The following is a 24453-nucleotide window of genomic DNA, read 5'->3' as shown; positions in this document are numbered from 1 at the left end:
TCCTTTTCTTTTTGCGAATACAGACTAACACGGCTGTTACTCTGAAAATAATTTTAATATACACACCTTTGAGATACATAGACTGACGACAGACACAAAGCAGTTAAAGACTTTCTTGCTTCTGATTTCTTTTCTATATATCTTTTATGGGGTCTGATCCAATTGCCAGAGCATGGGATTGGCTTTCAAACCATCAATTTTATATTCCAGCTATACCACTGATTTACTGTGTGACCAGGAGGCTGCCAAGTCACCTTTCTGCCTCAGTTTACTCATCTATAAAATGAGTGATACAATGATCCCATCAAGGCTTAATTATGTTTTATAAAGTGCACTGAAATGCTCAGATTTAAAATTCTAAGTTAGTGCAAAGTACTATTATTATGCTTTGTTTCCCATATGGAATTACCACTGTCGCAGTTTTCACAGGACAGTCATAATTTTTTAGTGATCCTATTCTTCCTAGTTCACTGCTAACAGGTCAATCAAAGAATCCTAAAGTTACTTTGTCCTGACTTAGTCATTAATTTGTGGCACATAGTGTCTTACATCCTGACACAGGATCTTGGGCAAGCATTGCACAGGAATAACATAAGGTCATAATATTATGCTTTCTCTTGCATGACAAGAACTAAAAACGTCTGTATCTATTTTTCTGTCCCATTCTTCTCCTGTGGTAGACCTATTTAGCATAACATGGCACTAGATCTACCAACAACTACAACAGTGAGTGGATTTAAAATCAAGACAAGTGTAACAAAATGGGGCACCATTCTTTTTTCTAATCCATTCTATGGATCTCTTCTATCCTGTGAATTGTAGCAGGGCGACTGTCCTGGGTGAGTGAGTGAGTATTTCTTGGCACAGTCACAGCCCCACAAAGGACTTAGCTCCTCCCAAAGGAAAAGGACCCTAGCTCAGGCAGTTATTCTGAAAGGATGTTCTGTTTGTCTGTTCTTTCTGTATCTGAGTGTGAGAGGAAACTAACATAATTTAATGAGGAAAAACTGTGCCTAGCTGTGGAAAAAGAGAGACATCACTAGATCAGGAATAAACACTATTAACAAATGGAGAGAGGGCTCAAAGCTCCAACATGATGCATAGCCCTATCCTGAATGGATAACTATCCCTGACAGAGTCTGTGTGTTTTTTCACACTGGCAACTCTTGTATAGCTTGTCATGCCATGTCTCATTGAAGTGAACTCAACTGAATTTATAACAGCCTAATCAGCAGCAGGAGAAGTAATTTGTAATTTTTTAAAACTCTTTGTAATTTACTGAACTAAACAACCCCTTGTGTTAGCCCCCTAATAAGTGCAATGCTTCCATTAGCTGCTTCATGTCTTAGGATTTCCTGAGCCCATCTTGCCTTACTATTGCCTTAACTCTTGGACAAGGAAGAACACCTCCTACCAGGGTAGTCGGTCAGTAGCATAAGCAGACACACTCCCTGCAATAACAACCCTGCCACATATTTATTTAATGTGGTCTGTTTGTTGCTGCCCCTCCCGCTGTTGGTTTTACCATCACATTCAGTTGCCTTCTCTCCCAGGGGCAGGCAGAGCAAACACATGGCTGAACGTCCTCTCAGAATTACTTCCTGATTCAGGATTCCTTCCCATAGGGGAGGAACTACAATCTTTGGGGCTTCTGTGTGTGTATAGCAAGAAACACTCACTGAACCAGCAAGGTAATTCTGCTACAACAGATATACCTTCTATACTACAGCATGAGTCTCAGCAGCTTAAGTAAGCAGTCAATTTGGCCTAACGATCTTATGAACCATACTATTTCTTCCACAGAGTTTTCAAAAATCGTTATTGTTCCTAGCTAATCTCTGTATTTATTTTTGTGTTTAATTTTATACCTCTAGTGTTCTGTTTCCAGGGGGCTTAAGAGCTGAACCACTGTTTGACTGAAATATCCCTGCAAGAAAAAGCATGAAATAGCTTAGTCGGTTTCACTCCTACTTTTCAGAAAGTACTAACAAATGGGACTTCCCTGGATAAGACTGGGATCAAAATGCTTCTAACTGTTAAGTGCGCAAAAGGTTTTGAAACATGGTTTAGATATTTAGGCCAGCAGAAAGGGGACAGAAAGCAGGCTTACACAGCCAATGGGGAATTCCCCTCATATAGGGGAATCATAGAATCATAGAATATCAGGGTTGGAAGGGACCTCAGGAGGTCATCTAGTCCAACCCCATGCTCAAAGCAGGACCAATCCCCAACTAAATCATCCCAGCCAGGGCTTTGTCAAGCCTGACCTTAAAAACTTCTAAGGAAGGAGATTCCACCACCTCCCTAGGTAACGCATTCCAGTGTTTCACCACCCTCCTAGTGAAAAAGTTTTTCCTAATATCCAATCTAAACCTCCCCCACTGCAACTTGAGACCATTACTCCTTGTTCTGTCATCAGCTATCACTGAGAACAGTCTAGAACAATCCTCTTTGGAACCCCCTTTCAGGTAGCTGAAAGCAGCTATCAAATCCCCCCTCATTCTTCTCTTCCGCAGACTGAACAATCCCAGTTCCCTCAGCCTCTCCTCATAAGTCATGTGTTCTATGTGTTCCCCTAATCATTTTTGTTGCCCTCCACTGGACTCTTTACAATTTTTTCACATCTTTCTTGTAGTGTGGGGCCCAAAACTGGACACAGTACTCCAGATGAGGCCTCACCAATGTTGAATAGAGGGTAACGATCACGTCCCTCAGTCTGCTGGCAACGCCCCTACATATACATCCCAAAAATGCCATTGGCCTTCTTGGCAACAAGGGCACACTGTTGACTCATATCCAGCTTCTCGTCCACTGTAACCCCTAGGTCCTTTTCTGCAGAACTGCTGCCGAGCCATTTGGTCCCTAGTCTATAGCGGTGCATGGGATTCTTCCTTCCTAAGTGCAGGACTCTGCACTTGTCCTTGTTGAACCTCATCAGATTTCTTTTGGCCCAATCCTCTAATTTGTCTAGGGCCCTCTGTATCCTATCCCTACCCTCCACTGTATCGACCTCTCCTCCCAGTTTAGTGACATCTGCAAACTTGCTGAGGGTGCAATCCACACCATCCTCCAGATCATTTATGAAGATACTGAACAAAACGGGCCTGAGGACTGACCCTTGGGGCACTCCACTTGATACCGGCTGCCAACTAGACATGGAGCAGTTGATCAATAGCCGTTGAGCCCGACAATCTATCCAACTTTCTATCCACCTTATAGTCCATTCATCCAGCCCATACTTCTTTAGCTTGCTGGCAAGAATACTGTGGGAGACCGTGTCAAAAGCTTTGCTAAAGTCAAGGAACAACACGTCCACTGCTTTCCCCTCATCCACAGAGCCAGTTGTCTCGTCATGGAAGGCAATTAGATTAGTCAGGCATGACTTGCCCTTGGTGAATCCATGCTGACTGTTCCTGATAACGTTCCTCTCCTCTAAGTGCTTCAGAATTGATTCCTTGAGGACCTGCTCCATGATTTTTCCAGGGACTGAGGTGAGGCTGACAGGCCTGTAGTTTCCAGGATCCTCCTCCTTTCCTTTTTTAAAGATGGGCACTACATTAGCCTTTTTCCAGTCGTCCGGGACTTCCCCCGATCACCATGAGTTTTCAAAGATAATGGCAATCACATCCGCCAACTCCTTTAGCACTCTCGGATGCAGCGCATCCGGCCCCATGGACTTGTGCTCGTCCAGCTTTTCTAAATAGTCCCGAACCACTTCTTTCTCCACAGAGGGCTGGTCACCTCCTCCCCATGCTGTGCTGCCCAGTGCAGCAGTCTGGGAGCTGACCTTGTTCGTGAAGACAGAGGCAAAAAAAGCATTGAGTACATTAGCTTTTTCCACATCCTCTGTCACTAAGTTGCCTCCCTCATTCAGTAAGGGGCCCACCCTTTCCTTGACTTTCTTCTTGTTGCTAACATACCTGAAGAAACCCTTCTTGTTACTCTTAACATCTCTTGCTAGCTGCAACTCCAGGTGTGATTTCCTGATTTCACTCCTGCATGCCCGAGCAATATTTTTATACTCTTCCCTGGTCATTTGTCCAATCTTCCACTTCTTGTAAGCTTCTTTTTTGTGTTTAAGATCAGCAAGGATTTCACTGTTGAGCCAAGCTGGTCGCCTGCCATATTTACTATTACATATTTACTATTCTATTTACTATTTACATATTTACTATTTACCATATAGTTTCTACACATTGGGATGGTTTGTCCCTGTAACCTCAATAAGGATTCTTTAAAATACAGCCAGCTCTCCTGGACTCCTTTCCCCCTCATGTTATTCTCCCAGGGTATCCTGCCCATCAGTTCTCTGAGGGAGTCAAAGTCTGCTTTTCTGAAGTCCAGGGTCCATATTCTGCTGCTCTCCTTTCTTCCCTGTGTCAGGATCCTGAACTTGACCATCTCATGGTCACTTCCTCCCAGGTTCCCATCCACTTTTACTTCCCCTACTAATTCTTCCCGGTTTGTGAGCAGCAGGTCAAGAAGAGCTCTGCCCCTAGTTGGTTCCTCCAGCATTTGCACCAGGAAATTGTCCCCTACACTTTCCAAAAACTTCCTGGATTGTTTGTGCACCGCTGTATTGCTCTCCCAGGAGATATCAGGGTGATTGAAGTCTCCCATGAGAACCAGGGCCTGCGATCTAGTAACCTCCATTAATTGAAGGAAGGGGTAGTGATCCGAGGGCTTGATGAGTCTCGGCAGTCTCTCCGTCACATTGTGAATCCTAGCTCCTGGCAAGCAGCAGACTACTCGTTTTTTCTGGTCAGGGCAGTAGATAGATGACTCAGTCCCCCTGAGGACAGAGTCCCTGACCACCACCACCCGCCTCCTTCTCTTGGGAGCAGTAGTCGTGAAACCCCCAACCCTAGGACAGTGCATCTCATGCCTTCCAATCGGCAGAGTCCTTCTGTTCCCTTCCCTCAGATGTATCATCTAGTCCACTCTCCGCATTAGTATCTGTGGAGAGAACATGAAAACGGTTACTTACCTGTATCTGCATTGCTGGTACATGGACGCTCCTCTTTCTTCTTCTGGAGGTCACATGCTGCCAAATTTCTTCAGTGTCCTCCTGTCTCCGCAGTGCAGCCTGCTCTGAATCTTCAGAACATTGTGTCCATAGAAGCATATCCTGACGTCTGTCCAGGAAATCTTCAGTTTCTCTTATACAACGCATAAGAATCCCCAGGTGGTGTGAAGCTGGTATATTGCCTCTCTTGGAATAGGGGGCCTACCATGGTGAGAGGACCCATGTGGGGAATGTGCTGTGCTCTGGTAATACTGGTGGGCAAAACAGTTCTTTGTTAAGCCATTTGAGCTGCTTCAGGTTAGAAACGTGTTGAGGCTGCTCTAAATTGCGCCAGGGGTCAAACTGGCCCCATGGCTATCCCCAGGTTTGTGGGCAAGCAAGGTGAAAAGCCACTAATATCTCCCCTTATTGCCTGGGGGAGCACTCAGGCACACTTCAAGGACCAGCCCTTAGAATCTATCTGCATTTCTTTATATTGTATGTCTGTCTGCAAATGGAAGAGCTAGAATATTACTATGGTGGGGGTTAGGTGATACTTCACTGAAGCTGGGTAGCATAACAGCTGCCCATCATTCCATGTAAATGTAAGATGCAGTTAAGTTCCTTTTGGAGTAAGATAGCTGATAGGACAAGAATAGGAGCTAAATAATAGGAGCCAACACCCTAACCACAGGTCATATGCAAGGCGTGGGTGGAGGGTTTTCACTAGGTGTTGTTTGATGGAGCTGTGTGAGATGCAGTCAGAAAAACGTCAGAAGCAGACAGAAGGTAGCAGAAAGCCAAGGACAGCCAGAGAAGCACTTGTAGTGTGACCCTGAGAGAAAGCTCAGAAACATTGTTTTGGGGTAGAGTACTGGCTGAAAAAAGAAGAGTCTTAGCATATTGAGCAAATAAAAGAAAAGGAGGACTTGTGGCACCTTAGAGACTAACCAATTTATTAGAGCATAAGCTTTCGTGAGCTACAGCTCACTTCCTCAGATGCATAGCTCACGAAAGCTTATGCTCTAATAAATTGGTTAGTCTCTAAGGTGCCACAAGTCCTCCTTTTCTTTTTGCGAATACAGACTAACACGGCTGCTACTCTGAAACCTGAGCAAATAAAGTGTCTCCTGCTGTTCGATTCCTACTGTGTTCAGTGAAACCATTTTTTGTGCACACGCTTCAAAAATAAACTGGACTGCATCAAAGAAAAACCTGACTGATCATCAATTTTTCCTCCTAACGAAAACAACTCCAAGTAGGGGCTAACCACTCAGTGCAAAAGGGGTAATATTATGATGACTGCATTAATGTCCTGTAAAGTGTATCTGATCTTGTTAATGAAGGTGCCATGTTGATAGATGAAGTATTTTTAAAACTTCCTGTTGGGATCCTTTCTTGATATTATAGGCTTATAGTAAACACTAATCATATCTTCAAGATGATGCTTCTCCAATCACGACAACTGTGAGCAGCCAGGGTTATTTAAAACTGTATCATGTATTTAAAACCATTTAATAAAGAAACATATCTATCTAGATCTAGATCTAACTAATACTTCCTAGAAATACCTAAGCTAAGTGGGTGCCCAGAAGCCAGAGAAGGACAAAAGGCTGTAACAGCTGAAACAGCTTTTGTGAATGCTCCACAACTGGACCAATCCAAAATAGCTCCATTTGTAGCTATAAGTAGAGATAAGCCTGAACTGCAAAATTTAAATCTGAAATGCGAATCTTCACTCAACCCAGTTGCAGTTCAGGAATGTTCAGATCAACCAGAATGGGGTTGGGCAACTCTGCCTCACCCCTATTTAGGCCAGTGCCTTAGTGGCCCAATCTGACCCAATACTATATACTGCCATTTCAGATGTACGTATTTTAAATCATACCCTTATGAAGCTTTTGTAGAGTGAGAGTCCGTTTTCTTGGCTATTACCCCAAGCTGAAATTTATCAGTTGACTTTATCCTCAACATCAAAAACTACTGTAACTCTATGCATACACGAACACCAAATCCTTCCCATGTTCTGCAACTCTCTACTGCTGAAAGCTACCTTGATTGGAAGATTATTACTGACACAGATTACTCTGAGTTATTCCAGATAGTTTATTTCCATTTAAATAGGAAACAGGACCGTAACACACAAAACAAACAAAATAGTAAGACCACATGCAACAAAATTATATAAAATCCATTTATATGGGTTTCACTTTTCTAGATTCTGATAGGATCAGAACAGCATTTATGAGACCTGTATATCTTTAGGACCCAATCCTGTAATGCTAGGGTCTAACCACTTGGTTTGCAGGATCAGCACCAGAGGTTGGAAACCCCTGAGAGTACAGACTGTAGCCATTGACACCAGTGCAGATGAGAACATGCCTTTACACGTTTCACGCACTGTTTCTTTTTAAAAGAGAAAAATAAATACAAAACACGGGGCTAAATTCAGCAGTGATGTGAAATGGTGTAAATTACACACCATGTTTCTGGGTCAAGACACAGAAGTATGTGGTTGTAAGTTCCAAAGCTGTTTGACTTTGGTATTTAGTGGGAGTGCAAAATGAGTGAAACTTACACTCCTTGAATCAAAGCAAGAAAAGCAGCCAATGGGAGAATCATTTGGAAAGTTACACAAGGTTTGCACATCCACTGAATGCCAGATTACTGCAAATTAATCTACTTTGAGATTTACATCAATTTTCTGAACTGCTTACTCCCAAATGGTCAGATCTTCCGCTGATGCCAATAGAATTACGCTGATGTACAACAGCTGAGCATCTGACCCAGTCGGTAACATATAGCATTGTTTAGGTCACCACTGAATTTGACCAAGAGATTTTTCGGTCCTCCGTCTTTATTCATGTATTGGACAGTGTCAAGCACACAATCAGTATGTCGGCCCCTACAAAATAATAATAGTTAATTCATAATACTGGAGCTACTGTTGGAGGGGGTAAAGTGCTATGTATGGGCTAAAATTCCCTAAAACATGTATCATCTGAGGACCTACTGGTTCCTAAAGTATTACTTTATTTGGCCTGTCATCCCTTTCAAAACATTTTAAACATGCAGAGACCCCAGCAGAGATATCAGGGATTTCACTATGATAGCAAGAAGCAAAGGACAAAACTTAAAGTCCCATTCCCGCAGCGCTCTTTTTTATGGCAAGAGAGATGCTGTCCCCACAAAATCATTTCTCTAACCTTCTCAAAAGCCTCAGGCTGTCGTTAAGTAGGGTGATATAAATGATGGCCAGAAGTAAGTGATGTTGTGGAGGAAGGAGGGACAGAAAAAAAATACTTTGCAGACCCACCTGAAAACCCCAAGGCAATCTCTGAGGAGGAAGTAGGTAAAGGGATGAGTATTATGTTGGAGAAGTGAAACATAAGGGAGACCTCAAAAGGTTTGGAGATGCTTGTAATAAGCACCCAAATTTTTAAGTGTATTGGCCCATCACTAGTCAAAGGTCTTATTCTTGTATCCCATGTATTTCCTCTGAGTAAAATGGTCTTTACTTCTGGAAAATGCATCTCGTTTTAAATTGCTGCCAACGCTAATCAAAACCACCTACGCAACAATACTGAGCTTTTTATTCTTTTTCCCAGGTCTTAGATTTTCTTTCATGATTACTGAAAATTGCATACAAGAAATTTCAACAGATAAGGATAAAAGAATTTAAACTAACAAACCCTATATCCTATATATCTGTATTCCTGTGCTCTAGTACAATTCCTCAGAGAAGCCTGATAATACATTAGTGGATAAGATGTTCCCTTATAGTCATGCAGATACTTTGCAATGACATTAGAAATCTCCCTTCCATTAATAATCTTGAGTCAGGCTTTATCAGTTTACCATATGGAAGTTGGTGATCAGCAGTGATTTATCTGCAAAATTCCCAGTGGAGGGAAAGCCACACAAAGGTTTTCTGGAGCAAATGGTGTGTCAAAATACAGAAACAGATTGGGTAATCTTTACTCAGACTGAGTAGTGCCTTCCTCTGAGGCAGTCCCATTGAACTTAGTGGGATTGATTGTGGAGTAAGGTGCTACTCAACATGAGTGAGGGGATCAGAATTTGGTCCACATTTCACAAATGGAACCATGGAATATGCAGATGAAGGCAAAAATTTGGATTTGAAGTTATTGACTGTTTAGAACCAGGGAAAATATTATTTTAGAAGGGGAGATTTCCCCCTACTTGGTTCCCCAGAAATAGATCAATAGAGACCACCTGGCATCTGCAATTCAACTTATTTTTTTCTGAAGAGCTGGGATTCTTTCTAAATTCTCATATTCTTGGAAGTGCCTGCGTAACACTCTGCAGTCTTCCTTCTCCAGAAAAAGTGCTTGTTTTTGCTGTATTTCTAGTGATGGAATGCACTGCAGGAACAGATTTGGGTGCACTTCCTATCTGTGAAGTTACCAATAAGTTACTACCTTAATTAATGAACAGTTTACTATATTTTCAGTTTAAAAGTAGACTGTACTAAAATATTTTTAAATACAGTTTAACAGTGAGAAAACTATGTAAGGTCAAATCTAGGTGTAAACTGGCATAACGCCGTTGATTTATTGCCCATATTTGTAAAGTTACTATATTTAAATTGTGATTGGAGAGTTTAGGAGATGAATTATTGAACATAGAGCCTTTCCCTGCTAGGGTAATACTTTTAATCTAGCCCAGGTTGATAGTGACCAAATGTCATTGCCATTTGCTGGTTCTTTAATTGTGTATCTGAAATGAGTTGGAGGTCTCCTTAGTTCACTTCTAAGTTGGCAGGTGCCCACCTTATAATTGGCAGTAACTGGCAGCTGTAGTAGAGAGGCCAAGGACTAAACAGGCTTGGAGATTGAACTACCCTTTCATCCTCAGTGGTGATCCCCTCCCAGTCAGGGTTGTGGTATAGTGGCAGGACACGGTGAGGTGGTTTCACTACCACTAACCAGGCTGGACCTATTTTGTGGATAGAGTTTAACTGCAAGAATTTCCAGGGCTGCCAGTCGGGCACCTTTCATGAGCACTAGGTGTGCTTTTAAAAAAAGATGTTACCATTATAAGGATTTATGTACCTAAACACAGTGTTGCATTTATTTTTTCAGGTCCAGCTACATTGATGAGAAAATGTAAAATATATAGATAGATGAATAATTCCTAAAGAATGATCTATTTGACTTTTTTGTTTGTTTTTGCACAGATTGTCAGGAAACAAGTTATTGAGGGCCAGCTTCTGACAGCATTACTGATGTTGAATACCAGAGCTAGTCAGGCATTTTTAAACAAAATGTACCAATTTTGATTTTTTTTTTTTTGGTGGGAAGTTTTCTTAGGTCCAGGATGGGGTGACACACTCTCTCATTTATGTTTTATTGCAAAAAATTTTTTGAAAGGTCTTGGAATTAAATCAGAAGTTGCAACAAGTAACTTCAGTGAGAGTAAAAGGCTGATCAGTGAGAGTAAAGTGATCAGATTCTGCTGCTCATTAATTCCTGCAAATAACTCTTGGTAGATAGATTGGTCATGCAGAATTCATTGCAGGTACCTGATATTTGAAAAATGATCTGTGCTGGTCGTTTTATTAGGTACATAAGTCACATGGCTTGTTCTATTCATTGACCATGAGCATAACTGTTAGAATCAGGTTTACAATGATATCGGTTACAAATTCAATATTCATGTTTTATGAATAGTATCCAATACTCAATTTTTCTATAACTGTTACTAACAGTATATTCAGTCAGTTGTATATGCATGGAAATCAAACAAACACAACATTTAAATTAATTTATGGCCAGATGCCACTCTTACTCCCATTGAATATTACCTTATTACTACTCTTCAGGAAGGCAGTAATTCTCAGGACATTAGGACCAATTTAGCCTTGATTCATTCTGTGTGCAGCCTCATTTCCTTCAGTAGGATTGCATGGGATATAAGTTAGCAAAAAAATTGACTTGTGGTCTCTTGAACTGGACACAGTGGGTCTGATTTTATTTTAGTTTACACTGGCTTTACACTGGTGTAACTCCATCAGCTGCAGGGGGTTACTACTGATTTATACCAGGAAAATACAGCACTTTGGTGCCTTTGTTCCAGCTGTTTTGAAAATGCTCCAGGATAACTTATCTAAACCAATTTCCTCCCCACCAGTTTATTTCCTCTAGCCTAAAAAGAATGATTGCAGAAATTGTACTTTATTTTTCATTGAATTGTTCTTTCAGCGGTGTCTGCAATTAAGAACCAGCTCGCTAAACAAACTGTAATTATTGCAAATTGTAGTAAGCACTAGTAATTGATATGCTTCAGTAAAGCAGGCTAGTTTTTAGATGGCCTTTAAGAACAACAGCATAAAATGAAACTGTAACTTTAGATGACGTTTGTATTAGGAAGAAAGTAAAATCTAGGGCACGCTTATTCCCATTAACTCAAAAAGGGCACTAGTAATAAAGTTACTTGTGAAAATGTGTAAATATGCTGTTGTACAACCTGCACCCAGTCCCCTCCCTGCAAAAATGGCAATAGCCAGGACACATCCTTGAATTGGTGTTATCTCTGAAAAATGTATTTTTTCTCTATTCAGATGTTTAGGCATTTCTTGTTAATGCTTACCTGGAAGCAAAAAAGCTTAAAATCACAGCATTATTTTGAAAACAAAGTCTATTTTAGGTTATTTGTAGATGTTTTTAAAATGTATTACTTATAGTTTTCCTTTTTCTCTGAGGCCTGCGAAGTTGGACTTATGGGAAGGGACATGGCCTTACAGAGGAGGTAGAAAAATCAGTACCAACAACATTTTTTACAACTCTTTAAAACATTTCTAAAATAATTTTCTGTAAAATACATGGTATATACAAAATATATGGCAGTGAGGTGTAAAATAAAGGGTATATATGGGTATATATTTGTGTATATATTTGGGATGACCTGTATCACTCAGTCATCTGTCAACGACTATGAATATTGCAGGCTTCCCGAGATGATATCAATAATACCAATATACCACAATGTATTTCCTTATTCATTGTCTGTGTATCTATCTACCTATAATTATAACACACACACACACACACACCCCTACATTAAAACAATTAAGATTGCAAAATCAAGCACTTAAAAGTTAGGAAAAGCCAGAATTAATTCGACCCCCATGTGCATATGTATTATGTTGCAGTCTTTAATTTTATGATCACATACTATTTTTCCACACTGTGGTTAATTTTGGTTTAACACCTTTTTAAAACACTTTACAAAAAATTTAAGTGCTAGAACTATGGTGACAACTACAAAGGATAATAAACTTACACTTTTTATTCAGCAGTCATTTAAAATTTTCCCCAAGTGGTCATGGTAGCAACCTGCATGGAACTAGGAGGGAGGAGCATAGGTTTCAGGAAGGAAGAGTTTGAAGGAGGTTCCAAGAAGTCAGTCTGCTTGCACATGATTGGAATGCCAGTGGCAGTTCTCTTAATAAACAGCTAATTTAATTTTAGAGACATGGAGTCCTCATGTTATTACCTAATATACAGTACTTTGGACAGTCAGAGCTTCAGGAACCTGCCCTAGAGATCATATTAAGTCTTTTTTGGAGCTGTACTGTGGATGTTTTTTAGAGAAATGTCCACCGAGCAGTTTTTTAGGGATGTAAAAACAGCCCTAAAAAGTCAGGCCCTTAAGTCTGTAATCTCTGAATTTAGTAAATGCACAATGAATAACACCAAAAAAGGGCAATATGTTTGATCTTTTTTGAATAATGAAGTTATTATATTCTTCATAAATGATCTGGAGGATGGTGTGGATTGCACTCTCAGCAAATTTGCGGATGATACTAAACTGGGAGGAGTGGTAGATACGCTGGAGAGGAGGGATAGAATACAGAAAGACCTAGACAAATTGGAGGATTGGGCCAAAAGAAATCTGATGAGGTTCAATAAGGATAAGTGCAGGGTCCTGCACTTAGGACGGAAGAACCCAATGCACAGCTACAGACTAGGGACCGAATGGCTAGGCAGCAGTTCTGTGGAAAAGGACCTAGGGGTGACAGTGGACGAGAAGCTGCATATGAGTCAGCAGTGTGCCCTTGTTGCCAAGAAGGCCAATGGCATTTTGGGATGTATAAGTAGGGGCATAGCGAGCAGATCGAGGGACGTGATCGTTCCCCTCTATTCGACATTGGTGAGGCCTCATCTGGAGTACTGTGTCCAGTTTTGGGCCCCACACTACAAGAAGGATGTGGATAAATTGGAGAGAGTCCAGCGAAGGGCAACAAAAATGATTAGGGGACTGGAACACATGAGTTATGAGGAGAGGCTGAGGGAGCTGGGATTGTTTAGCCTGCAGAAGAGAAGAATGAGGGGGGATTTGATAGCTGCTTTCAACTACCTGAAAGGGGGTTCCAAAGAGGATGGCTCTAGACTGTTCTCAATGGTAGCAGATGACAGAACGAGGAGTAATGGTCTCAAGTTGCAGTGGGGGAGGTTTAGATTGGATATTAGGAAAAACTTTTTCACTAAGAGGGTGGTGAAACACTGGAATGCGTTACCTAGGGAGGTGGTAGAATCTCCTTCCTTAGAGGTTTTTAAGGTCAGGCTTGACAAAGCCCTGGCTGGGATGATTTAACTGGGAATTGGTCCTGCTTCGAGCAGGGGGTTGGACTAGATGACCTTCTGGGGTCCCTTCCAACCCTGATATTCTATGATTCTATGAAGTCATGAAGTAGTTCCAGATGGTAAATGATTGTCAGACAAGTCTCTCAGCTTACCAGCATCTGAGACCCTGCTTAATAGCAACACCCAACTTTAGGAGCTCAACAACCCGGCATCATCATGCACCACATAGAAAAAAAAATAATTTGGTTAGACAGACATTTTGGTTCTTTACCTCAGACTATGTTTTGCTCTTATTTTCCGTGTCTCAGTTTAATTACAAATATTTGTTTTATGACAGAGACTGAACATGGGGTGACTCTTCTCTTTTATTGCTTCCTTTGTTACAACTTTGGATTCATATTTCATTCTGCTATGATCACAGGCAACACATTTTTGCAGTAAGTGGAATGGTGTAGTATTCTTTATGTATAATGGATTATGTGGCCTCTGTTCCAGAACATTTTCCTTTCCCCTGCACTTTGAGTGGTGGAGAGGAGAATAACAAGGGGACGAGGTGGGAGATCCTCCTCCACTCACAGATAGATACATAAAACCTAAGTCCAGGTATGACTTGGGTCACAAGGAAATTGAGTACGACTGCAATATAGCTTCACATGGACCTGTATAGTTACCGGGTCAAACCACTTTTGCTCTTCCCCAGCAGAATGCCTGGGAGAGGACAGATTTCCATTCCAACAGCAGCTGACTAGGCACCCTGAGAGTAGAGGCTCCTGAGGAGATGCACTTAACCATTGAATCCCCCCTGGTTGCCATAGCCGCTATGCTCCCCAGGCGGAATCACACTCTTCTGAGGTTGTGCCAGTTGCAGGCTCCACAGTAAGGAGATGTTGTAATCACATTTTTCCTATGGACTTTCTATCAGTATGGACCCTTTGCCTTGGTCGATGCCTAGACCCTCCATGAATTTTGGCCACTGCATGTTACTCCACAATATGCCATGCAAGTGGGCACAGTTTAGCAGTATTGCAAGTCTACATGAAAGAGAAACAAATTTGCGGGGGTTAAGAAATAATGTATAAACAAAGAGAACATTTAGAAGAACAATGTACAGAATTATTTCTACCACTTGGGGCTGTGTGCACCCAGACAGAAACTTCATCCTGCTCCAGGCTTTAAAAACCCTGAGTTCATTTTAAATTCAAATATAATGTCAAAGGTATGAAAGACTTAGTAGGAAATACACCCTTCAATGTGTGTGTAATCCTTGTATTTTCTTAATTATTGATTAGAAATACTTACTGGGTCATGAGAGTTCCAAGTATGGTTCATTAGACAAAAAAACTTGAGCTAGAAACTGTCAGTGCTGATTTATCTCGAATACTTTCATGACACTCCAAATGCTTTTGTGAGCTTCATTTCATTCCATGTTATTTAACTGATGATGCTTTTACAAAATAGTTTAACAAACCCAAAGATTTGTTGATAGTAGGGTATGATGTGTATTCTAGTAGGTAGCAGAAATGCCATATATTCATGCTATTAGCAAACTATCCAAAGGAGTACAACATGGCTATTTCTCCATTACCTCCATTCTCAAACAGATTTATGAGGAGCTGAGCTAGTGCTGTTGTATAAAGAAAAGTCTGAATGATGATACCTCTGACTTTCAGTATAATACATGTACATTCCCATTGTTGAAATGTTGGGAGCCAGTGTTCCATTGAAAGGAGACCTGAACTTGTTAGCTCTCTGGAGCTGAGTCACAGAAACAGAATGGCAGACCTGTAAGTATGTTTTCTGAGATATTCATCATAATTCTTGAAAAGACTTGAAGAAATTGCTTTGAAATTGCAAGTAAAAGGATATCGCTCAGTAGCCTCAGGTAGAATTATAGAGAAGCTTTATATTATACTACACTTGGGATGGAAAGTAAATTCAGATGAATTCGTTCTCTCTACATTGGTCATGCTTAAGCACTTTCCAATATTGCCTTTGATAGCTCAGGATGATAAATTTATTTAGTAGTTAAGACTCTGGATTTAAGGGAGATGGATTCAGGACTTGTCTCCACCTCAGACTTCCTCATTGACCTTGGGTCACAATCTCTCTCTGTCTCAGTTCCCCCTCTGTAGGCAGTTTTGCTGAGGAATGTGGTGAATATTGTACAATGAGCACCTTATCAACTCTGAACATAAATGGGTGTATAGTAAAAATAGGCCTAGTGGCAAATAGATTCAGAGGAGTACTGACTAGGGATTTTGCTTATCTGTGCAGTGATAAGAAATTCTACCTTCACCATGAGATCCCTCACTTCTGGACTCCTACAAGGATCAGTTCTCTTTCTGGTCCTTTTTGCAACCACTAGGTGAACTGGTTAGCTAACACGGACACTCATTCCAGCATTATAGAGATGACACAGCTCTCCCTATCCTTCACCACATACAACTACACCACTACCATCAAAATGGCCCAGTGCATGGATAAATTCAACCCAAGAGCAACTGACTGAAACTGAATCCAAACAAGACAGAGGTAATACTGGTGGGCAGAGGAAAACATTCTGAATAGTTTTCAGTCACAGTGCAGTGATTTTAGTTGAAGGTACACACTTACAATTGGTCAGTTCAGTGCATAGTTTAGTACTGCTCTTGGATTCCTTACTGACCACAAGGTCTCACATAACATCCTCCATTAGTAATTCTATTATCATCTCTGGTTAGCTAAGAGACTCCGTCCCATCCTGGTGAGTGATGATCTGACCTCAATTATCTACATCTTTGTCACTTCTCCAGCAATGCAATATACCTGGGCATGAAGCCATCTCAACTAGTACAGAACACTGCAGCACATTTCCTCAGCAACACAGGTTACTACAAGCATATCACAGCTTTCTACATGAGCTTCCCATAGAATTTTGAATCAAGTTCAAGGTCTCAGCTCTTTATCTTTAAAGCATTCCATGATCTGAGCCCAGAAGATCTGAAAGATCATGTAAAGCTCAGTGACAAAGACCATGGACAACAATTAAACTCCTCTGACGCAATGGAACTCGCTACAGCAAAAGTAACACTTGTCTGCGAAAGATAGAACTTTCTTGTGGGCCAGTCTGAGATTGTGGAATTAACTCCCCCAGGAACTAAGGACCATCACAAATCTCACCACTTTCTGTTCTAAGTGAAAGGTGCATTTCTTTGACCTTGCCTTCTCTCACATAAATATACAGCAACATGTATATTTAATAAACAAAAAACCAAAAAACACTCTACTAAAACTAGAAACTCCACTGCACATGCTTCTTCCCTTAGGGAGAAGATGAGAAAACAAAGAGCACTGAACGGATGTGTAGTCACATTTCTTAATGCATTACTAGAGTTCTCAGATACTATATACAGTAGAATATATACAATAGAATCCATTAAACCAATGGAGATTTTGGATGCCATTCCAAAAGTACCTTCGCTTTAACCTTCCCCCCAAAAAGTAATGTTACCAGGATGAAATCCCAGAAAAAAAAATGCTGACTCATTGACATTATGGGGGTAGAGGCAGGGCATTTTCAGTGGGGCATTCTAAATTCTGAATTCATTCCCTTACTGGTCCAACAGAGGCCCAGAAGTCTGTTATCTTCAGAGCATGCTGCTGAGGCCCTCCTAAGAAAGGAGAATAAACATGATCAAATAAGCACTTATTCTTGGAGGAACTGGTAGTGACTCCTAATACTGAAGGTTGCCTAATACTTTCCATTAAAATCATCTATTTTTGGTTGCTTATAGCTATTTTCATGTATATTTAAAAGTTTCACCAAAAACTATAAAGCCATTTCTGAGGATGAAGTTAGGAGAAAAAAAGAGAGAATTTTGCCAGAGTTAACCCCCCTCTGCCTTCCAGTTGTTTCACAGAAGAGCTCTAGCACCTACTGTGTTTTTGGAGGGAAAACTTGAAATTAGGGCAGGGTGTCCTGGTGTTACAGAGATGCCTTTTGCTGTCCCCATGAAAATCAACCCAGATTTATCTGAATCATAATCCTCTGCAAATCACCATTTCCACATTCCCAGTACAGGTTGTTAGAGGCCTGCTGCTAAAATCTCTGAACATCCCATCTGTACTAAGCATGCTCCAGCCCTGAAGAGCTATTCTATTCTAGATTTTGTTCTATTCAGCCCTGTTCTATTCTACAGGCCAATTGTGCTGAATAAGTTCCAGTACCCCAGTGAGCCTCCATATGTTTGGCCCAGGCTAGATTTCCAGTCAGTAGGAGGGCATGAATTTAATAGATGAAGCAATCCTTCTGATATTGAGCAAAGTGCCAACAGCAGTCCATGGGTGAAATCCTGGCCCAATAGAAGTAAAAGGCAAAATCCACACAGATTTCAATGGGGCCAGGATTTCACGCCATATATTCTATTCTCGTCTCTTCCACTTATTGGTGTTAATAGTTCTGTGCACTTTGAATCCCTTACAATACAACCTTACAATAAGAAGCAGGCAAGTGTCATTCCCCGTGAGAGGTAGCACTAGCCACTTTTCTAACAAAGCTATATGGAGGAGGGTCCCCAGTCATGTTGTAAGAGCTGTAATTATGACTCTCGTTATACAAGATGCATATACTTTAAGAGCTATACCTGTGGCACCTGTGAGAACAATGGCAACCCACATTTTCTTTCCATGGAATTTCCCTTCTAGAAGATTGGAAACTGCATCACCATGGCCATTTTCATTCACCTCATGTTTATGTGCATACCTTTTTCTGTGCAAAAGGATGTCCGCTCTAATGTAATCCCACTATATAGACAGATAAGCACCATCATTCCCTCCACCCCTGGGGAATGCAGAGAGTGGACGCAGTTCTGCTCCTCCATACATCCAACCTGGATGTGGGACTCACCACTGAGAAAGTCTGGGCCACAGAAACAATACAGCTGGAACCATTTCTGTGTTTAAAATCTGACAAGGGGATGGGGAGGATTGAATGATGGATGACATTTCCTTCACATAGAGGAAGGAAATGGAGGACTTCCAGAGGCAGGCTCTCTATGTTTTCTGGTCATCTCTTCCTCCTCTTTCCTTGGAAGAATTCTCATCCATCATTTCAACCCCATTTCCCTCTTTGCTGAAGTCCTCTGAGATACCATATTCATCCAGAAACAAAGCTGCTCAGACACCTCCTGGAAATTATTATTGCTCCCAACCAATTGATTACTCCTATGTAATCTATCACTTCTTTTCTGAGATGATCAGCTCATGATGCCAATAAGTCCTAAATGGGATGGTTTTTGTATTCTAGTCTCCCCAAAGAACAAGACAGAGAACAAAAACTAATTTCACAAACACCTCCAGAAAATTTTTTTGTTTATAAGTATTTATGTAAGTGAGAGATTCCTGGAACTGTCTACCGCCAGGCATTTTCAGTACAGTACTAATTTTCTTATATGGGTCTGACAGTACTTCTGTCCCCTTCACCTAGAATCCATCTACTGGCTCTAGTCCTAGACCTGTACTGATCAGAGTATGTCAATCATAGCAAATTGTCTTAATGGCTTTGTGAGGTGAACAGATGTCAGTTAGGGACTAGGATAAAACTCAACTTAGTTTTACTCTTGGTTTACTTTAGACTCCCTTTGAGTAGAAGTCCCATGGATACCTAAGTTCCTAAAGTTTTACAAAATAATGCAAAAACCTTAAAAAACCTTAATTATGCCATTTATTTAAAAACAAATTATATTTGAACTAATATATTTATTTGAAGTGCTGTTGTAGCTGTGTTCATAGAATCATAGAAGATTAGGGTTGGAAGAGACCTCAGGAGGTCATCCAGTCCAACCCCCTGCTCAAAGCAGGACCAACACCAACTAAATCATCCCAGCCAGGGCTTTGTCAAGCCAGGCCCTAAAAACCTTTAAGGATGGAGATTCCACCAACTCCCTAGATAACCCATTCCAGTGCTTCACCTCCCTCCTAGTGAAATAGTGTTTCCTAATATCCAATCTAGACCTCCCCCACTACAACTGGAGACCATTGCTTCTTGTTCTGTCATCTGGCACCACTGAGAGCAGCCGAGCTCCATCCTCTCTATCAAATCCCCCCGCACTCTTCTCTTCTGCAGACAAAACAAGCCCAGTTCCCTCAGCCTCTCCTCGTAAGTCATGTGCCCTAGCCCCATGATCATTTTCGTTGCTCTCCACTGTTCTCTCTCCAATTTGTCCACATCCTTTCTGTAGTGGGAGGCCCAAAACAGGACCCAGTACTCCAGATGTGGCCCCACCAGTACCAAATAGAGGGGAATAATCACTTCCCTCCATCTCCTGCAAATGCTCCTACTAATGTAGCCCAGTATGCTGCTAGCCTTCTTGGCAACAAGGACACACTGCTGACTCATATCCAGCTTCTCATCCACTGTAATCCCCAGGTCCTTTTCTGCAGAACTGCTGCTTAGCCAGTAGGTCCCCAGCTTGTAGTGGTGCATGGGATTCTTCCGTCCTAAGTGCAGGACTCTGCACTTGTCCTTGTTGAACCTCATCAGATTTCTTTTGGCCCAATCCTGCAATTTCTCTAGGTCACTCTGGACCCTATCCCTACACTACAGCATATCTACTCCCCCCCCCCCACAGCTTAGTGTCATCCATGAACTTACTGCGGGTACAATCTATCCCATCACCCAGATCATTAATGAAGATGTTGAACAAAACCGGCCCCAGGATTTACCCCTGGGACACTCCACTTGATACCGCTGCCAACTAGAAATCGAGCTGCTGATCACTACCCATTGAGCCTGACAATCTAGCCAGCTTTCTAACCACCTTAAGGTCCATTCATCCAATCCATACTTTTTTAACTTGCTGGCAAGAATATTGTGGGAGACTGTATGAAAAGCTTTGCTAAAGTCAAGATATATCATCTCTACTTAACATCTCCACTTATCATTTCCCATATCCACAGAGCTAGTTATATCATCATAGAAGGCAATCAGATTGGTCAGGCATGACTTGCCCGTGGTGAATCCATGCTGACTGTTCCTGATCAGCTTCCTTGTCTCCAAGTGCTTCAGAATGGTTTCCTTGAGGACCTGCTCCAGGATTTTTCCAGGGACTAAGGTGAGGCTGACTGGTCTGTAGTTCCTGGGTTCTCCCTCTTCCCTTTTTTAAAGATGGGCACTACATTTGCCTTTTTCCAATCATCCAGGACCTTCCCCCAATCACCACAAGTTTTCAAAGATAATGGCAAATGGCTCTGAAATCACATCAGCCAATTCCCTCAGCACCCCTGGAGGCATTAGATCTGGACCCATGGACTTGTGAATGTCCAGCTTTTCTAAATAGTCCTTAACCTGTTCTTTCACCACAGAGGGCTGCTCACCTCCTCCCCATACTGTGTTGCCCAGGATAGCAGTGTGGGAGCTGACCTTTTCTGTGAAGACTGAGGCAAAAAAAGCATTGAGTACTTCAGCTTTTTCCACATCATCTGTCACTAGGTTGTCTCCCCCATTCATTAAGGGTCCCACACTTTCCCTGACCTTTTTCTTGTTGCTAACATACCTATAGAAACCTTTCTTGTTACCCTTCACATCCCTTGCTAGTGCAACTCCAGTTGTGTTTTGCTATTCCTGATTACACCCTTGCATGTTCGAGCAATATTTTTATACTCCTCCCTAGTCATCTGACCAAGTTTCCACTTCTTGTAAGCTTTCTTTTTGTATTTGAGCTCACTGAAGATATCTCTGTTAAGCCAAGCTGGTCACCAGCCAGCTTTCCTGGACTCCTTTCCCCCTCAAATTAGCCTCCCAGAGGATCCTGCCCATCAGTTGCCTAAGTGAGTCAAAGTCTGCTTTTCTGAAGTACAGGGTCTGTATTTTGCTACTCTCCTTTCTTCCTTTTGTGAGGATCCTGAACTCAACCATCTCATGGTCACTGCTGCCCAGGTTGCCACCCACTTCTACTTCCCCTAACAATCCCCTACCCTGTTTGTAAGCAGCAGTAAGCAGTGTTAATCCCAGGATATGAGAGAGACAAGGTAGGTGAGGTAATATCTTTACTGGATCAACTTCTGTTGGTGAAAGGTGTGAACAGGAACAGCCAACAGGGGAGTTTTGTAAGGGAGTTCTCCAGGTGAAGGAGGAATGAGTATGCGACTCTTGGGGTGAGTTTGTCATCAGTTTGTTTGTTTGCTTGCTGCTTGACTGTAGCATATAGTGTGGTCCATTTGAGGATCTATGCTGAGGATCTGTGCTGAGCCCACTGGCCTGCTAGGAGAAGCTGAGGGCTTCTTAATTAGGCTTTTAGCCCTAATCCCTTTAGGATCCGTTAACTGTCAACCAGGGAGTGGGGCTACTCAGGGTGAACAGGGATTTAAAAGGCCAGCTCCTAAGAGATCCAAGGAACTAGTGAATAGGAGCAGCAGACAGGGCAGTTTTGAGAGGAAGCATAAGAACCAGATACACCTAACATTCTCTAAACTTAGGCTAGTCAATATTTCCCGCCTCCCCAAAACAAACAAACAAACAGGATGCAGGCAGAAGTCCAGCAGCAGAGTGGGGGCTATCCAGTTTATTGCATTGAATGCAGCATGTATGATTACCTGCCTTGTGAGCAGGTGGCATGTATGTGCATTTGGTGCAAGAAGCTCATGACCCTCAGAGACAGAGAACGGGTCCTGGAGATCAGAGTGGCTCAGTAGAGGAGCTAAGGGAGACAGAGAGGTATGTAGATGAGACTTTCTGGTCAAGAGCAAAACAAGAGTCCCATCCTCTGTCTGACAGCCTCTGTGCTGTTGAGGAGGATGAAAGTCTCGGGGAAGGTGAACATCAAACTGTAGTGGAGAGAAACAATCCCATAGTTGGGACCCTCCTTCCAGATGATGTCTTGGGAACCTCTTGCACTGAGGCTTCCCCTCCGGGGGACAGAATCCCATTTATCAAGAAGACACAGGTGATAGTAATGGGGGATTTGATCATTGGCAAATAGATTTATGGTGACCAGGAGATCCACATGGTGAATTGCCTGCTGGGTGTGAAGGTTGAAGATCTCTGGCAACATCTAGACAGATGTGTGTGCAGTGCTGAGAGGAGCCAGTGGCCATGGTACCTGTAGGTCCCAATTACATGAAATGTAGTAGAGAGGCCAAATGTAGGCTGCAAAGTAAGAAATTAAAATCCAGGACCTCCCTGGTAGCATTCTCTGAAATGCTTCCAGTTCCATGTGAAGGGCCAGTTTGACAGGCAGAACTGCAAGGTCTCAATGTGTGGATGAGACGATGGAGTAGGGAGGAGAGTTTTAGGTTGATTAGGAACTGGGGAACCTTTTGGGAAAGGAGGAGCCTATACAGGAAGGATGGGCTCCCTCTAAACCAAATTGGAACCAAATTTCTGGCATGTAAACTTGCAAAGGTCATAAAGGAGTTTTTAAACTAAGGGCTGCAGGAAAGCTGACAGGTGCGGAGGAGCACACAGTTTGGACAGAGACATCCCTTAGGGGAGGATCTATTAACAGGAATTCTCTATAGTCTAGTAAAGAGAAGAGGATAGAAGTTGATGAAGTACAGGTAGAAATTGAAGAGAAACTGTCAAATGAAAAAGAGGCTAATTCAATTACATCATCTCCATACCAGGCAAATTGGTTGAAACTAAAGTAAAGAACAGAATAATTTGACACATAGATGACATGATTTATCGGGGAAGAATCAACAGGGTTTTCTAAAGGGAAATCATTCCTCACCAATCTATTAGAATTCTTTGAGGGAGGTCAAACAAATGTGGACAAGGTTGATCCAGTGGATATAGTGTACTTAGACTTTCAAAAAGCCCTTGACTAGGTCCCTCACCAAAGGAAAGCAAAGCAAGCAGTCATGGGATAAGCAGGAAAGTCCTCTCATGGATCAGTAACTGGTCAAAAGACAGGAAACAAAAGGTAGGAATAAATGGTCAGTTTTCAGAATGGAGAGAGGTAAATAGTGGTGTCTGCCAGGGATTAGTACTGGGCCCAGTCCTATTCAACATATTCATAAATGATTGGGAAAAAGGGGTAAATAATGAAATGGCAACGTTTACAGATGAAACAAAATTACTCAAGATAAGTAAGTCCAAAGCTAACTGCAAATTGTTACAAAGGGATCTCACAAAATGGGTTACTGGGCAACAAAATGACAAATGAAATTCAGTTTTGATAAATGCAAAATAATGCATATTGGAAAACATAATCCCAACTATATATACAAGATGATGGGTCTAAATTGGCATTTACCACTCAAGAAAGAGATCTTGTAGTCATTGTGGATAGTTCTCTGAAAACAGCTGCAGTCAAAAAACTGAATAGAATGTTAGGAACCATAAGGAAAGAGATATATAATATTTATTATTATTATTATAAATATTATAATGCCACTATACACATCCATGGTATGCCCACACCTTGAGTACTACATAGAGTTCTGGTCTCCCCGTCTCAAAAAAGATATATTAGAAATGGAAAAGGTACAGAGAAGAGCAACAAAAATGATTAAGGGTACAGCTTTTGTATGAGGAGAGATTGAAAAGACTGGGACTGTTCAACTTGGAAAAAGAGGTGACTAAAGGGGGAGATGATAATGGTGTAGAGAAAGTGAGTTAGAAAGTGTTATTTACCCCACACACACACACACACAACACAAGAACCAGTGCTCACCCAATGAAATTAATAGGCAGCAGTTTATAGACCTACGAAAGAAAGTACTTCTTCACACAACGCACAGTCAACCTGTGGAACTCATTGCCAGGAGATGTTGTGAAGGCCAAAAGCATAACTGGGTTAAAAAAAGAATTAGCTAAGCTCACAGAAGATAGGTCCATCAAGCCAAGATGGTCTGGGATAC

Source organism: Lepidochelys olivacea (assembly GCF_965140295.1).
Source record: "Lepidochelys olivacea isolate rLepOli2 genome assembly, chromosome: 5".
Classification (NCBI taxonomy): domain Eukaryota; kingdom Metazoa; phylum Chordata; order Testudines; family Cheloniidae; genus Lepidochelys; species Lepidochelys olivacea.
This window is presented reverse-complemented; position numbering follows the sequence as displayed.